Source organism: Aedes aegypti, unplaced genomic scaffold (genome assembly GCF_002204515.2).
Source record: "Aedes aegypti strain LVP_AGWG unplaced genomic scaffold, AaegL5.0 Primary Assembly AGWG_AaegL5_hic_scaff_1924_PBJ_arrow, whole genome shotgun sequence".
Lineage (NCBI taxonomy): Eukaryota > Metazoa > Arthropoda > Insecta > Diptera > Culicidae > Aedes > Aedes aegypti.
This window is the reverse complement of record NW_018735406.1, coordinates 1-16,880: the sequence shown is the minus strand read 5'-3', so window position 1 is coordinate 16,880 and position 16,880 is coordinate 1. Positions and strand designations below refer to the sequence as shown.

The 16,880-nt window shown below is 36.2% G+C and overlaps 1 long non-coding RNA gene across 1 annotated transcript; it reads left to right on the top strand.

The window, feature by feature from the left end:
• The first annotated feature begins 16,273 nt into the window (after positions 1-16,273).
• Positions 16,274-16,880, top strand: LOC110680863. Its single transcript, XR_002503009.1, has 2 exons — positions 16,274-16,651; positions 16,722-16,880. It is a non-coding gene; the product is annotated as an uncharacterized LOC110680863 (long non-coding RNA).

Sequence of the window (16,880 nt, the reverse complement as noted above, 5' to 3'; positions counted from 1 at the left end):
GAGGATTCCGCAGTTGCAGCCGATGATGTTGAGGCTTTTTCGCGTCCAATCCGGCGGCAAGTGAGTATTGCGGGAATGCGTTTTTATTAAAGTTACAAAAACAAACACATCTGTAATTTTTTGATATAATATTCAATTTTATTTTGTCTTTTGAACGCCGTCAAAAGATATTTTTTATGTTTGCCACAATCAGAGATATTCACAATCAAAGTAGGCATGTTTTTGAGAGAAAAACAACAATAACTCATAAACGGGAAGGAGATAGCGAGTTTTCTTCCTCCAATTACGCATTTTCCAAAGCTCTAAAAGTGTTTCATAGACTACTTTTGATGAGAAATTTGAATTGAAAACTCTAGAGCCAGAAAACCAGTTTTGTTCGGACCACCCTATGTCACCGTAGGAAAAAAACTCTAAATCGTCAATTTAAGAGATACAAAAAAACTTTTTTTGCAAAGTTGCTTGAAATTGAATGGTCTACAACTTTGCTGAAGCATGTATAATATAATTTCTACAAATAAAAAAGTTATGGTCCACCCTAATTTTCAATAACACCAAACGAAGGGCTTAACTAATACAAACAACTTTGTAGAAGACCGTTTTTGTTCTAATGTTTCATTCTAAAGCTCAAAATGCATCTTCCGCGTAAAACTGATTTCCTGGACCACTGTGCAGAGGCTGCACAATTTAAGAGGTGCCAGAGAAACCGTTAAAGACTATTTTGCGACTATTTCGCCGGTTCCAGGAATATTTTCTCAGATTCATCGAGGAAAACCATCAGGAATTCGGCTACTGATTCTGTCATACATTTAAGGGAGCTCTTCCAAAACGTCTCCCCCTGAAATTCGTGTTTATGTTTGAGCTTAGAGGATTTGTTTCATAATTTGCTCCAGGAAATCCTGAAGCACTCCAACGCTTCTATCTCCAGTAATTTTACCAGAAATTATTCCAAATTTTCTCCATATATTATTTGACTAATTCTACCACCAGTTTCCCCAGTTATTAATGAAATCTTTTAAAGATCCCTACAAGAAGTTCCTAAAAAAAAAAAAATATATTTATATACAAAGTGGTTTATTTCAGTGTTTTTGAAGAAACTCATTTTTAGGGATTTTTCCAAGAAGATCTACAAGAATTCCCACACCAGGTTTTCCAGTTATCCTTCCAGGTATTTTCTTATGAAGTGCTACAACAATCCATCTACATTTACTATCAGGAATTGCTCCAAAGGAATAATCAAGGAAATACATTAAACCCTTCCCAATACAATTATCTTAGTAATTCGTCTAAAAAATGCTTCAAGATCCCATAAAAAGGAACCTAAATCAAGTTTCATCATAAGTAACTTAGAGATTTCCTTTTGGACATCTTTTAAATTACAAAAAAAAAATCCTTTGATATCTTCCTGGAGACAACGTTGCGAATAATAATTGAAGACTGCCCTGGAAATTTTCTTTTGTTTTATGGTGTACTCAGCTGGAGCTGCATGACAGTTTCGTTGTCTGTGCTGGACCCCGTAGTGCAAATTTTTACCTCTACTTTTGCCAATATTTAGACGGAATAGGCTATGTTGCCCGCTTTAACACTATTTGTTTGAATATTGTGCAGAAGTAGTTTTATTAAATTGATTTTGCTTCAGTTTCCCTCCCGTAGTCATGTTTGTATAGTCATCCTTTAGTTCTGAGCAATCAGATTCTTGTTTACGCAAGCGACATGAAAATATATGTTATTAATTAATGCATTTCTTGGAAATAACATACAGCGCTATGTTGTAGTAGTCTATGTTGACAAATTGTAGCACAGATGTCATCTCCAAGCATCCTTTGACAATGATAGACAGAAAATGTTAATTATACAGAATGCGGTCGATAGCGATAGGGAGATCCTTTTTTCCCGAATGGAATGAAGGTTATTGAAGTGAAAAACATGAAATGTACTTCCATCTATACGCGAACAAGAACTATCTGAAGTGCCTCGTCATTGTACGACATGTATTCTCTAGTAATTTAGTCGTTTATGCTCAGGGTGTCTACTACCTGGAAAAACCTGGAAAACCTGGAATTCTCAGGGAATTTTATTCAACCTGGAAAAAACCTGGAATTCTCAGGGAATTTTGGCCACACTCAGGGAAATAATTTAGAAACAGTAATTCATGGCTGAATATGTTCACTATTAACTATTTCGAAATTATTTTTGCACACTTTATTTAATATAAAAAATCTCGGCTGCACCGCTTCAAAATGCTACTTGAACGATTCAGTTCATTAATAAACTTGAGCGTTTTCCGTGAAATGCTTTCAAATAATTCACCATATATATGTCATACAGTACTAAAATCATCGATTATTCGTAGTTCCCGGAAAAATTTCTGTTTGTTGCAGGTTATGAATCTGCATGATTAAAGATTTCAATGGTAGCAGTAATATTATACAGCCTAACAAATGTTATCTTTGTTGCGTGTCTCAAAGATCAAATCATGTGACTAGTAAATTAGGGGTTGGTGAATTTGAAGCTGATTTCGAAAATGTTTCAGCACATTACAATGTTGAGCTACGGATCCTCATAGTAGTATGAAATGCTGTTTTTCAATGTTGAAAGTTTAACTATGATTGGTAAATAGTGATGTAACCCATCAATAATCATCAGAATAGGATTATGTATGATTCAATTTTGAATGCACGAATAAATGTTGAATAGGTAAATCGATTTTTTTTAACATACCGCCAAAATTATTCGTTCCTTTTTTATATGGCAAGATACCATACTTTTCTAATATATCAACAAATAACTTTTGAGCTTTGAAAGTATTATGAAATTCTTAGAATAGTATTCTCTTACACATTAATTTGAATTCTGTAGTAAACTAAGCAAATAAATCTTCTTATAAGCCGGTTCTTGCATGTAAGTTGACTGTAGTCGTTAAACAATGCATTTTAACACCTAATATCTTAAAAACTAGAAAATATTTTTGAAAACGGCCATGGTTTCAGTAACTCTAATTTAAGTAAATAGCAGTATTTTGATGCTTGAAACAAAGAAAATTTTCCGCAGTGTAATTGTAATGATTAATTCACGTACACACTAGTAAAATAAATACTTTTTAATGAAACTTCTGAATAGACCTTTTTCGTCAGATCTCAGCCCGATCTCAGAATATATTTAAAGCATTCCTGTTGTTCGTAGAAATTCTAATGAAATACAGAGTTGGTAAACCTCTCTTTTAAGATATTTTGGTGTCCTATTTCAATGCAAGTCTTGAAAAAGTTTCTATATTTGAAGGAAGATCTCTAAAAGTCTCTGTTTTGAACAAAATGGTCTCTAAAGTCACTGTATTCATTATATTGCTTGCAGTTAATCCTGATGCAAAATTATACACAGTAACATTCAGAGACTATAAGGAGTGTATCGAAAAGTAGTCGCAAACTTTCAAAAACATTCTCAAAAATAATGGGTTGAACCTACAAATAATTTTTCGATCAGAAATTGTTTACAATGTAATTAAAAATGATGATGCGGTGATATTGTATCAATAAAGTGGCATTTTACATGATAATTTTGCAAATCTCCAACAAATGTCTATGAAAATCTTGCACACCTCTGAAAAAATTGATATGTTAATAAATGTGTTAAATTTAAAGAAAAAAATGTTTTTGTTCATGCTAATATATTATGTGCCACAACTCTCATGACATTAACAAGCATTAGAGAGCAAATACAAACATCGAAAAAAGGCGATTTTTAAGGACCTCGTTTTTTTATTTTTTCTTTCTACACGTTAATGTTAATATCGAACGATTGTAATGAATAAAAAAATGTTTTTTGATTGGAAAAGTTTCTATGCATATTTATGAAGTAACGTAAGCAAAAAATGTTACTCTATATAATTACCGCTGTATATGACAAAGCTTCAAAGGTTGATTAAACAAAAGTGACTTTTCTAAAACCGAACTTGTTCCAATAATTGAGCTGTTTAAGAGCAATAATTTATTTTTTTTGAATTTCTTTTTACGTGATGTGTGAAGTAAACATATTTTCCGATAAAATAAGCTTTTCATCCTATTTTGTTTGATATACATTTTGTTCAATACAAATCATCGAATCTCCAGAAGACACTTCAAAAATGTAATTTTGTGCAAGATTTTATTTTCCATGCTTTAGAAACCTTGTTGTATTTATACTAAAACTGCATATTATTCAATGTTTTTTAAGCTGCTTCAATATTTGATGACATGATGAAGATTTGCGTGAAAAAAGCTTTTAAAAAGATGAACTATGCTCTGAGATATACCGTTTGGGGCTGTCCATTAATTTTGTAAGGGTTTATGGGGGGAGGGGGGGGTTTGAGATTTCTTACTGCCATATAATTTATTTTTAATTTTCATACAAAAAATCTTACCATGGGGGGAGGGGGGGGGGGGGTTGAAAAACCCCGAAAATTGTCTTACGTAATTAATGGATCGCCCCTTTTGAATGTTTGCGACTACTTTTCAATACACTCCTTAATGCGACTATTCAACAGGCTCATCTAGATTTTGTTCTCAGATCCCTCGAGGAAAAGCTTCAAGAAATATCCCAGTAATTCCAAGAAATTTGATCTGGAGTACTTTCAAAAATGTTCTCTAGATTTTTTTTTTAGAGTTCTCTCTACCAATTATCCCAAAAAATCATCCAGTGAATTTTCAAAGGATGCTTAGAGGAATTTCTCCAGATTGTGCTCCCGTAATTTCTTAATTATTTCTTGATTTATTTTTTCGAAAACTATACCAAACTATACACTAATTCTTCAATCGATTCCTCTAGTTATTGCTCCAAAGAATTTTCCAAAGATTCATATACAGAAATTTCTTCAAGGAAGAAATTGTTTTGAAGAAATTCGCTTAGATATTTTCCCAAGGAACCCCACAAGAAATCCTACGCTTTTTTCATGTAAATTCCTTTAGAGTTCATCCATGATTACTTCTTGGAATCGTTCCAACAATTTCTCGAGGTCATTCGAGGAAATCTATTAGGAAAGAAGGATTTCTCAATAAACTCGATCGTCGATTCATCATAATGCTTCTAGGAGTTTCTTCAGCATTTCATCCAAACGGTTTTCCAATGAATTTCTCGAATAAAATACCCTTGGAATCTTCTAAAGCTTATTCAAGGTTCCACACCAGCTAACACCACTGCAAATTTTCAGTAATTACTCCGATCATTCTCATACAAACTTCTTTGAGAATTCCTTCCGATGTTATTCAAGGAATTAGAATTCTGAAAATCCTACGGAATAAGCTATTCGATTTGATTTTTGTTTTCAATATCTTAACAATTGATCTAGGAAATCTTCTAAAACTTCCTCAAGTGTCCTCAAGTCTTCTAAAAAAAGTCCAGGGTCTTATCAAAGATTTATTTAATAATATCTGAAAAATTTTCATGAAATTTCTTTAGAGATATTCTTTTAAAAATGCCTGAAAAAAATATTCGAAGACTTACTTGGGAAATATCTCAAAAGAATTACTGGAGTAATTTCTTAGGAATCTTAGAAGGAATCTAGGGTACATTCAGAAAGTATCCACAGAGAAATTTCAACTTGAATATTCTGAAAAACAATTTTGTAGGAGATTCTGAGAAAGACCCAGCGGTGCTTTCTGGAGAAGATACTGTTTTTAGATGTTCCAAACGGGTATTTTTGAGAGTGCCCAAAAGGAAGCGATAGGAGAATCTTTGGAGGAATTCCTAATGAAATCTCTGAGGTGTTTTTTATGGTTCTCCTTCGAAAAATCCATATTGTATTCTTGAGGTTTCTAAAATGAAATTGTATAGGGAATTCCTTGGAAAATAATGACTAAAAAACAAATGAAATATTTGTTTTTTGTTAAAGTGTTTTGAAGTCATTTAAGACCTACTGTTAGAAATGAGTTTCAAATTCATTTAAAATTTATAATTCGATAATCATCAGTATTTAAGAGTTTTTTCTTGAGCCTGGAATTTTTCGCTAAGATCTGGAAAAAACCTGGAAATATCAGGGAATTTCATTTCAGTAAACGACTAGACACTCTGATGCTACTAGTCTGAAATGTGATGTGTTTATACTATATGAAAAAAATTTCAAAATATGAAAGTGTTCGGTTTTAAATAGTCTTTATCGTCGAAGGTCGTACTGGAATGCTAATCAATACAATACTTTGCTAGGAGAGATGACTGTCTTTGTTGCCATCTTGTAGTACCGAATCCAAGTTGTAGATAATTAATATGAGGAGAAGATCAAATCTAAATGTACTGTAAATGTGTTTGGTTTGGTCATCGATGTGCTTTATGTTCGTCTTATTGTTATTTTTCTGAGGTCTTCTCAAAAGAGAATTCAATTGAATAATGTCTCAAGTTAGTTTACAGTTTGGATACACAAAGTTATTGGTATGGTATTATGAATATATAGGGGGGCTGAAATGATATATAATATGCGTTCGCTCAAAATTAAAAATGTCACTTACCCCTTTTTTAGTATACCCACCAACGCATATGGATCGTTTTTGCCTCAGTTTGATTCGATCCGTGTCCGTGCTGATCTATGTGCTTCGGCCCCTAACACGACGTTTGATACATACGACGACCACTTGCTCCCTCGTGATGGTGTTGTTGTTAGTTGTTATACATGAAAAGAAAGAAAGAAAGAAAGCTATTAGTATTAGGAATAAACAGGATTTAGTGAGTCGTCATTGAATTACATTTGACTACATTGCTGATTATAGTCAACGACATCGGAAACTTCATGTGTTGACTGTTGATCTAGTTTTTCCTCAGTCCCGTTGGTCAGTATTGCTAAATGTCCTTTTTAACATGTTATTAGTACTTGGACAAGTTGAATATTTTAAGTTTACTACTTTTGTCATGTTGGTCAATAATTTTGATCAGTTTGTTTTATACATCTATTCATATTCAAATCTGGTCTCGTCTGTTTTCATTTAGAATCGTCGCAAATACACCTCTATGTGTTAAAAACTATACTAGAAATAATAAAGAAATAGAAAGTCATTTTTAATTGTCCGGATTCCACTTTTCGGTGACAAAATAAAGCTTCATCGCGCCTAAGCCCTATCTATTTATTATAATTTTGCGAGAATGAAGTTGTTGTAGTTTATGATACCAACATAATAATTGTGGTTTTTATTATGATTCTAATGAGAGAAGCATAACAAATTAACATTTGGTGTCACATTCTACTCGATGGATCCTTAGTCATTCTCCTCATTAGTCAATATTATAACCATCCAAACAAAATCTAACCTATCTGCATCAATGAGTGGCTACGGCTCCCATTACCCCGATGCCTGGTAACAGGATAACCGTTGGATCACATCCGTAAGATTGATGCATCTATGCCAGAAGGTTGATGACGCCGGCAATAAACAAATATTTCCTGATGTGATACCACCACGACTGGACATGTCTTTGGTTCCCATATAAGTGCTAAATGGGTAAGCCCACGCATCGCGGCAAGATTACACGTCCTAGGGAGGGAAGACTGCCCTGGAAATTTTCTGGAGGAATATCAGAACGAATCTTAGGAGCAATGTTTTGGAGTAAATTTTGATAGAAATCATGAAGAAATTTAGTAAAAACTTCTAAAAAATTTTACCTCTTAAAAGCAATGAATGATTTCGTTGTTCAAACTTCATTAAGGTACCGTGAGGTAAGTGGATACAGAAAAATCAATAGTTAACTTCATTGTTATGTATAGCTAACGTGAATAGTTTAACTCAAACTTTTTTCTGTGGATAACAAATAAGGGACTATTATACTTCAAATCGTCATTTATTTTGATTTTTCTGATTGTTATGTATTGAGAATGAGAGACTTAAAAATTTGCGCCAAATGATCCACTTGCCGCACCATGGTGGGGTAAGTGGATCACCATTAAAAAAAAATCTGTTCTCGAAACAAATGTAGTATGATTATGTTTATTAAGAATGATATTACCCTCGCACTTGTTATCACTTGTTATTAGTGCTAGTAATGTTACATTTTATTACTTTAAAATTAAAAAGTATCTTTATATAATCAAAATATAATAAAAAGTATGTATATATTAGTTCATACTAATTAGAACAAAAAAAACATTGTAACTAGAAAAATTTGGAGAAAATTCATCCATTTATACGCATAAGTTATACAGAAGTATTGTAGGAATATTCCTAACGATATTTTCGAAAAGCACTCTTGGTTTAAAAATATAAGTTACATTTACTTTTGAATAACAAACTGAAATCCTTCTGTTTTATTTATGAATATATGTGTATCATCTGTCTAGAACAATTTATATGGTCAAATCATGTACGAGACTATGCTTTCGATTGGAAAATTAGTATATTTTGCTCTTTTACAACTCAGCTTAGATAAACCACGAAAAGTTCGTGTGAATTTTGAAATTATTATTCTTTTTATATATGTTTTATACCAGAAAGGTTAAAAAAACTTTTAGGTGGATAAATTCAAATTTGCTATGGTCAATTTAACAAATTCAAGCTGGAATGGAACAAAATAAAGGAAAACAACATTTGCGGGTATTAAAGCTATTAAAATTCTCCTAAGCAGTCTGCCAATAAATGATAATTTATCTTTGATCCACTTACCCCACCCCACTAAAAAGTAGGTGTAAGTGTACCATGTAAAATTATATTTGTATTTATTCAATAAAATGACATATTTTCATTGTGATTTATTCAATTAGAACTGAAATGCTCATCATGTGTCGAAAAAAATAATAGAATTTGATTTAGACAGAAGTACAATGGATTTTTGATTGATAGAAAACAATTTCAACATTAATTACTTTTTGCAGCTAACAAATTTGCTTGTGTTAGTGTACGTGTGTATCAGTTTTTGCAATAGTATCAGTGTGGGCGTAAGAATATAACCTAAAACGAAGCAATGGTGCGAAAACATTCAACATATCCAAGTATTTAGGCTTTATATTGACAAATGATCCACTTACCCCCACTGTACCTTATATGAAATGAAATTTATGTTAAGTGTAATGTAGGCAAGGGAAGACAATAGAAGCAAAACTAACAAAATTTTAACGAGTCCTATTTTATTCTACTTGGGAAATACAAAACCGTTTGTATAGAGATATGGATCAGAATTACGCTGCAAACAAATAATTGCAGTTTACATATAAAAAGGTTTTGCAAAAGTGAGGAAACTGGTAAAATTTTGTTAGTTTTATCGTTCCAAATAAACGAATTGCATTATAATTATACAAATGTCTCTTATTTTGAAATATTTTTCAATTTATTATAAATTATATTATTCATTTTATTATATTATATTATACACAGAAAACTAAAACTAAATTATATTGGATTTAAGTGGAAAATATGCCAAGAAGAACCCATTCGCCTTTTGACATAAATAAAATATACATTTTGAACATAAATGATACCAATTATGTTCGTTGCCATCACAATGAACACTGGAAAATTTGTCAATGTTTTCAATGACTTTAACCCGTATTGGCCTGAGTGAAAGAAAAAATACTTAACTTTCACCCGCTCAGCGAATACGTAATGGATTTCAATTATTTTTGTCAGTATACTCGTACACATATCTAGTTCCAAAAGTGGTCGAAGTATCTCCGCGAATGTTCCTGTGGCCGGAGTTATTGCGGTGGATCACTGGGTCAGTCGGGTGACAAGGGGTTCTGTGCTACTTTGCCCCTTAATGTAGGCAAATTTGAAGTCACAGATATTTTCCAGAATCGGCTATAATGTGACCACTATATCAAGGAATTTCAAGAAAAACGCATCATTGTAAACCTTATGATAATCGATTAAATTGAACAATTATATCAACTGCATTTGATCGATCCTACAAATGACCATTTTCGGGTCCCCGGGATGCATCAAATTTATGATAATAGAGCCCAATTTTATCTTAACATCAGGCGGTCAAGCTTTATGGGAACGCGATTTTAGTGAACTTATATGTCGATAAAGTATAAGAGATTTGAAACGGTTAGTAACCTAACAAATCTACAGCCGTTCTTCAGGGCGTTAAGTCCGAGTGGCCGCATCTAGTACCGCTCTGAACGGAGCAAAACTATCCATTTATAATGTTGAATATCAGATCTTACTAATTTATGCAAATTAAAATTATTGCCATTGGAATTAAATAAAGATAACTTGGCATGTCCCCAAAACAATCGCCTTTTTCCTACCCGACTTGACCCAGTGACCCCACGCAAAACTCAGGCTACAGGAATATTTCCGAGTTTCATCTGGCCACTTCTTGAAACTAGATATGTGGGCCCAGTATATACTGACAAAAACATATTTGAATCCGTTAAGTATTCGCTGAGTGGTAAGGGTTTTAGTATTTTTGCTTTCACTCAGGCCTATACGGGTTAATAATATTATATTCGTAAAAAAATCCCCTCTCAAAGCCCCTCCTGGCCTGCTCCATCACTCGAAAAGCTTTGGGGTTTTCCATATTTTGGCATGTAGAACCTAATAAAAATAGTCCGGATGAAAACCCCGTGTTACACCATCGTGACCTTCCCTTGTTAGCAATTCAATTTAAAAATCCCTCCAAAACTTCCTTAGAAGTTGAGAGTTCTTTTTAGTCATCCTCGCAAGATTTCATCAGAAATTTCAACAGGAGTTTCATCATAGATTATCAGGGATTTCTCCAATAACACTGCGGAACACGTTTTTGTGTCCAGCATCAAAATCCCGCTATTAACTTAATTAAGAGTTGCTGAATCCATTGCCGTTTTTCAAAAATATTACAGCACGTCTAGTTTTTGAGATGTTGGATGTTAAAAATGCAAAATTTGACTATTTCAGCCAACTTGCATGCAAGTTGCCAGCTTGTAAGGCGATCTATTTGCTTTATGTGCCACATAATTCAAACTTTATGTTTATAACGATACTTATCAGCAAAGTTCATGATATTAACGATGTACTAAAGTTATTTTTAGTGTTTTTTAGAAATGTATTGTATTTTGCCGCATAAGAGAATCGAAGGTTTTGTATGGAGACTGCAAGTTTGTTGGAAAAATCGATTTAATCTAAATTTTATCGTGCAATTCCAACCAAATTAATATCTGAAATGAAAGTTAAAGTTCTTATTTTGCATGCTTGCTGCATCGGATTACAAAGAAAGTTTGGTAAAAAATTACTTTAAATAGCATGTAAACATAAAATTAAACCAGTGTTTTATACAACTTTGTCGGAACCTGTAGCTAAAAATTGTGACGTGCAGGGACGTTTCTGAGAATGGCATCTGATTCAGCGACCCAGAGCTAACTAGAGACACATAATTTAATCATTGGGACACGCCAAAAAATTTTTTTTTGTTACGCTGTGTAATATTTCTAAAAAAATGTTCTTGACGTTTCCTTAGAGGACTATTCCTGAAAAAAAAAAAAAAAAAAATGACTAGACAAACTTTTAGAAAACTGTGTTGGAAAAATTTCTTCGTCAATTTTCTGCTGGTATTTCTGAAAACAATAACCATTTAATAATTTCTAAATGTTCTTCTTCTTCTTGGCATTATGTTCTCACTAGGCCAGAGGCTGCTTCTCAGCTTAGTGTGCAATGAGCACTTCCACAGTAATTAACTGAGAGCTCCTTTTGCCCAAAGTTCCCATGTTTGCATTCGTATTATCGTGTGGTAGGTACGTTGATACTCAATACCCAGGAAAGTCAAGAAAATTTCCATTAGGAAAATATCTTGGACCGATCGGGAATCGAACCCAGACATCTTCAGCATGGCTTTGCTTTGCGGACCACTCGACAATTCTGGGGAAAATCCTGAGAAAACCAGTTCTCTGTAAATCATTGCTCGAGTTCTTGAAAAAGTTCTAATCAGGAATCTTAGACGAAAACGATTGAAGAATTACTAGTTGCATTCCAGAAATTTGTTAAAAGAATTCTGATATGGGGTCATGCACAAATTACGTCACGCTTCAAGGGGGGGTAGGGGTCAAGCAAGCGTGACAAGCCTTACAAAATTTTAGAAGGTATCATACAAAAAAACGTGACAAAGGGGGGGGGGGGGGTCGAAAAAGTCCGAAATTTAGCGTGACATAATTTGTGTACCATCCCCTAATTTATGATCACTCCAGGTTGAATTGCTCAAGGTATATTGGACTAAATTCATGGGAGGAATTCGTTAAGAAGCACAAACACTAAAAATATTCACAGGAATGATCGGATCACACGACGCGACGCGAGACAGGACACAACCACTTATGGTTCTTACAACGTTAAAAGGACATATAAATTACCTTTGATGGGCAGCATCAAGCCAAAACCGGTCGTTGAAAAAAAAAGTAATTTATATGTCCTTTCAACGTTTGTAAGAACCCATAAAGTGTTGTGTCCTGTCTCGCGTCGCGTCGTGTGATTGTGATATAGTTTCTTACGTTGGCACAAAACCCCAAAGTAATGATCGGATATTTTGAAAATTTCTTATAAAAACTTTAATCTGCCGATTCCCATTTGGATTATTTTTGTTTTCTTGGTTCATGTAATAATCTATTTTTGGCATTTTTGTGTTGCTACTAGCCTTGCTTCAAGAGGTTGTTGCAATAAAATCCTCTAGGAATTTATCAATAAATTCAACAGAACACACTAAGCTCTTACGGTGAATTTCACCGTAATCTCAACAGCTGAAACAGTTCGGTGAAATAAAACACCGTAACTTCGTCGGAATTTAACGGATTCCGGTGATGTTTCACCGAATACTGTAAAAATTTACCGTACTCTTTTAATTTATTTTACCGAACTGTTCAGCTGTTGAGATTTCACAGGAATCCGTAAAATAATGTAAGTGTGAAGGGGTTTCTTTTTTCCAAGAATTTGATCTGGGCAATTCTTCAGCACTCCTATTTTCAGTTTTAATTTCTACAGTGGTTACTTTAAAAATCCAGCAATGATATAATAGGTATTCAAATCAAAAAATCCTGCAAGAAATTATCCAGGATTTCGATTGATTATGTTTAAAATGTTAATCTGAGAAATTTATCTGGAAAATCCTCCAAGACACCTGCATCCTTCAAGGAATCCCTGTAATTCCTGAATGTATTTTTACTTGAAGTCTTATTGAAATCCTGAACGAAAATTTAGGAGGAAATTCTAAGAAATTAATAAAGCAATTTTTGAGAAAATAAAAATGGTTGGATTCTCGAGGAAATGGATTCCAAATGGATTCTACCATTTCCTGAATAGATGAATTCTGGAAGATTTTCTTGTGAATTTTAAAATAATGCTAGGAAGTTTTCTTGAACAAATTCCTGATATAATGTTTGGAGTAATTTCAGGGATTATCCTTGAACAAAATCCAGGGTAAATTCTTGAAGGTAACTTCAACCAAAACTTTGAAGGAGTTGACTTCCTGGTTCATGTTTGGTTTCTGTTTCTTTTTTTGATTCCTGTTTGGTTTCATTTTGGTTAACTCTTTAGTCTCATTCTGTTTCCTTATTTTTACGATTCACAGAAAGCCGTCTGCTGGCCAATGTTCCTGTCGACTTTCAGCCACTACTCGCTGTTCCACATAGCGGCCAACATGTACGTGCTACACAGTTTCTGCACGGTGCGGTGGCCACCCTGGGCCGGGAACAATTCCTAGGGCTGTACCTGAGTGCGGGAGTGATCGCCTCGTTCGCCAGCCCACGTGTTCAAAACGGTGATGCGCCAGCCGGGCCTATCGCTGGGAGCTTCCGAGCGATCATGGCAATCTTGGCGTACGTCTGCAGCCAGTATCCGGACACCCAGCTGAGCATCGTGTTCCTGCCGATGTTCACCTTCCTCGGCGGGGGGCTGTAAGTTGTCTTAGGTATCTGAATTGATGACCTTTGAATAACGCCTTTTGAAATTTTTTTCAGGCCATCAAGTTATAAATGGGAATCGATCTGGCCGGAGTGCTGCTCGCTGGAAAGTTGTTTGACCATGCAGCTCACTTGGAGGGGCGCTGTTCAGGGATGTTCTGGGCGTATTACGGCAGTCGGAATGTGTGGCCACTGGCGGGAGCACTTCATTGGATACTGGCACGAAGTGGAGGGGGCCTCCGAAAAAATAATCCGTATGACGGGGTAGATAAAGTAGGTATTTGACAATAGGGACGGCTCGGAAATGGGATCGCCTTCAATTTAACGAAGTATAAAAAAAATTTCAGTGCGTTCCAACTGCTTGACAAAAAACCTAATTTGTTGAGTTGTGTGGGCCATGATTTAATTTTATTGATCAGTTTGAAACTGTTTGACACGTGGCAAAAAAAAAATCTTGTTTTGTTGGCCAATTACTTCGACAAAGCAGTCGCTTTTTGGCTTTGGTCATTATGATCAAACTCCCTTTTTTTATCAAGTCAGCCTCCCACCAGCAGTCCAGTCACGTCAGTCAGTCAGTCAGTCAGTCAGTCAGTCAGTCAGTCAGTCAGTCAGTCAGTCAGTCAGTCCAGTCAGTCAGTCAGTCAGTCAGTCAGTCAGTCAGTCAGTCAGTCAGTCAGTCAGTCAGTCAGTCAGTCAGTCAGTCAGTCAGTCAGTCAGTCAGTCAGTCAGTCAGTCAGTCAGTCAGTCAGTCAGTCAGTCAGTCAGTCAGTCAGTCAGTCAGTCAGTCAGTCAGTCAGTCAGTCAGTCAGTCAGTCAGTCAGTCAGTCAGTCAGTCAGTCAGTCAGTCAGTCAGTCTCAGTCAGTCAGTCAGTCAGTCAGTCAGTCAGTCAGTCAGTCAGTCAGTCAGTCAGTCAGTCAGTCAGTCAGTCAGTCAGTCAGTCAGTCAGTCAGTCAGTCAGTCAGTCAGTCAGTCAGTCAGTCAGTCAGTCAGTCAGTCAGTCAGTCAGTCAGTCAGTCAGTCAGTCAGTCAGTCAGTCAGTCAGTCAGTCAGTCAGTCAGTCAGTCAGTCAGTCAGTCAGTCAGTCAGTCAGTCAGTCAGTCAGTCAGTCAGTCAGTCAGTCAGTCAGTCAGTCAGTCAGTCAGTCAGTCAGTCAGTCAGTCAGTCAGTCAGTCAGTCAGTCAGTCAGTCAGTCAGTCAGTCAGTCAGTCAGTCAGTCAGTCAGTCAGTCAGTCAGTCAGTCAGTCAGTCAGTCAGTCAGTCAGTCAGTCAGTCAGTCAGTCAGTCAGTCAGTCAGTCAGTCAGTCAGTCAGTCACAGTCAGTCAGTCAGTCAGTCAGTCAGTCAGTCAGTCAGTCAGTCAGTCAGTCAGTCAGTCAGTCAGTCAGTCAGTCAGTCAGTCAGTCAGTCAGTCAGTCAGTCAGTCAGTCAGTCAGTCAGTCAGTCAGTCAGTCAGTCAGTCAGTCAGTCAGTCAGTCAGTCAGTCAGTCAGTCAGTCAGTCAGTCAGTCAGTCAGTCAGTCAGTCAGTCAGTCAGTCAGTCAGTCGGTCAGTCAGTCAGTCAGTCAGTCAGTCAGTCAGTCAGTCAGTCAGTCAGTCAGTCAGTCAGTCAGTCAGTCAGTCAGTCAGTCAGTCAGTCAGTCAGTCAGTCCAGTCAGTCAGTCAGTCAGTCAGTCAGTCAGTCAGTCAGTCAGTCAGTCAGTCAGTCAGTCAGTCAGTCAGTCAGTCAGTCAGTCAGTCAGTCAGTCAGTCAGTCAGTCAGTCAGTCAGTCCAGTCAGTCAGTCAGTCAGTCAGTCAGTCAGTCAGTCAGTCAGTAACAAAATTAACTTATTATTTTAAATGCTTAGGCTAATTTCGCGTGTAAACTGTCACGATTTTGACAGGTCCGTCGCAGGTGAGGCGAATTCCGTGAGAAGTGAAACAAATTATCAAATTGCACAATTCTCACCACACGCATTTCTTTTGTATTAGTGCCGATGAGCTGTCTGGTAGTCAGTCTCTCTTGAGCTCGCATTCACGCAAGCAGTTTTGCGGGGCCCCCTGTTTTTTCTTCCTGATGCCCTGGCGGCGACGACGAAACTAGATTAGTGTCTATCCCCTTTGGCTGGCCTGGCATACATTTTACCGCAATCCGCAACTTCCATCCAGCGAAAAACATCGCGTCGTGGCCATCAGGAGAGTGGGATCGATGGTTTTCCTGTTTTGAAAACATCCGACAATCTCGTCGTGGGTGGTGTTTGTGGCTAAAATCGCTCGTTTGATTGTGGTGATAACAGCTATATTTTATTTGTTGTGGCAAGTGGTGAAATCAGTGTTGAGTGTGGTGCATTTTGGTGGAGTATTAGTGCATGACGTGCCCCTTTTTTCGGTTGTTTTGATTTGCCGTGCCGAGTGTTCTGATTGTTGATTCTTTTGAACAGTTTGTTCGTTCCGTCGAAGAATAGGCCAGGGGAAGTGGTTCACCTAGAGTGAATTTCTGTCAAAGAAAAAGTAGATTTTGTATGAGATTTGACAGAAAAATGAATGACAAGTTCATCCACTTCTCCTGGCCTATGTGAGAGGGAGAGAGTTTTATCTTTCTCTCAATTTTCTCTGCGTGTGTTGTTTTTTTTTCCTTTCGCTTGATTCGAACTGTGTTTGAGGTGAGAGTGACAGTTTGCTTTTCTCACCACACCGCCACGGCACCACATATCATTCACCGCTCCTGCTGGGCCATTCACCACACACCATTCCGTCAATAGTGGCGGTGCGAAGCGAGCTAGTCGCTGAAGCGCTTTAACCTTTCTGACATTGAAACTGCTCGCGTTTGGCGAAGCATTCACTCCTCTCTGTGAATCGGTTGCGGTCAGTAGCAAATTAGTTTTTCTTGCATTAAGGCAAGAAAAAAACGGAAGTTATCACTTTCATTGGCCAGTTTTCATATCCAGATACCGGGAACGGATGGTTTAGTTAATCGTGGAGTTGTCTAATCGGTGAACGAAATTTGTGTGGTTTCTGTTCTGCGAATCAATTATTTTTTGATCGGGAAACGCAAGAAGACGGAGGTGGCTGAGTAGGAAGAAAATTAATTGTT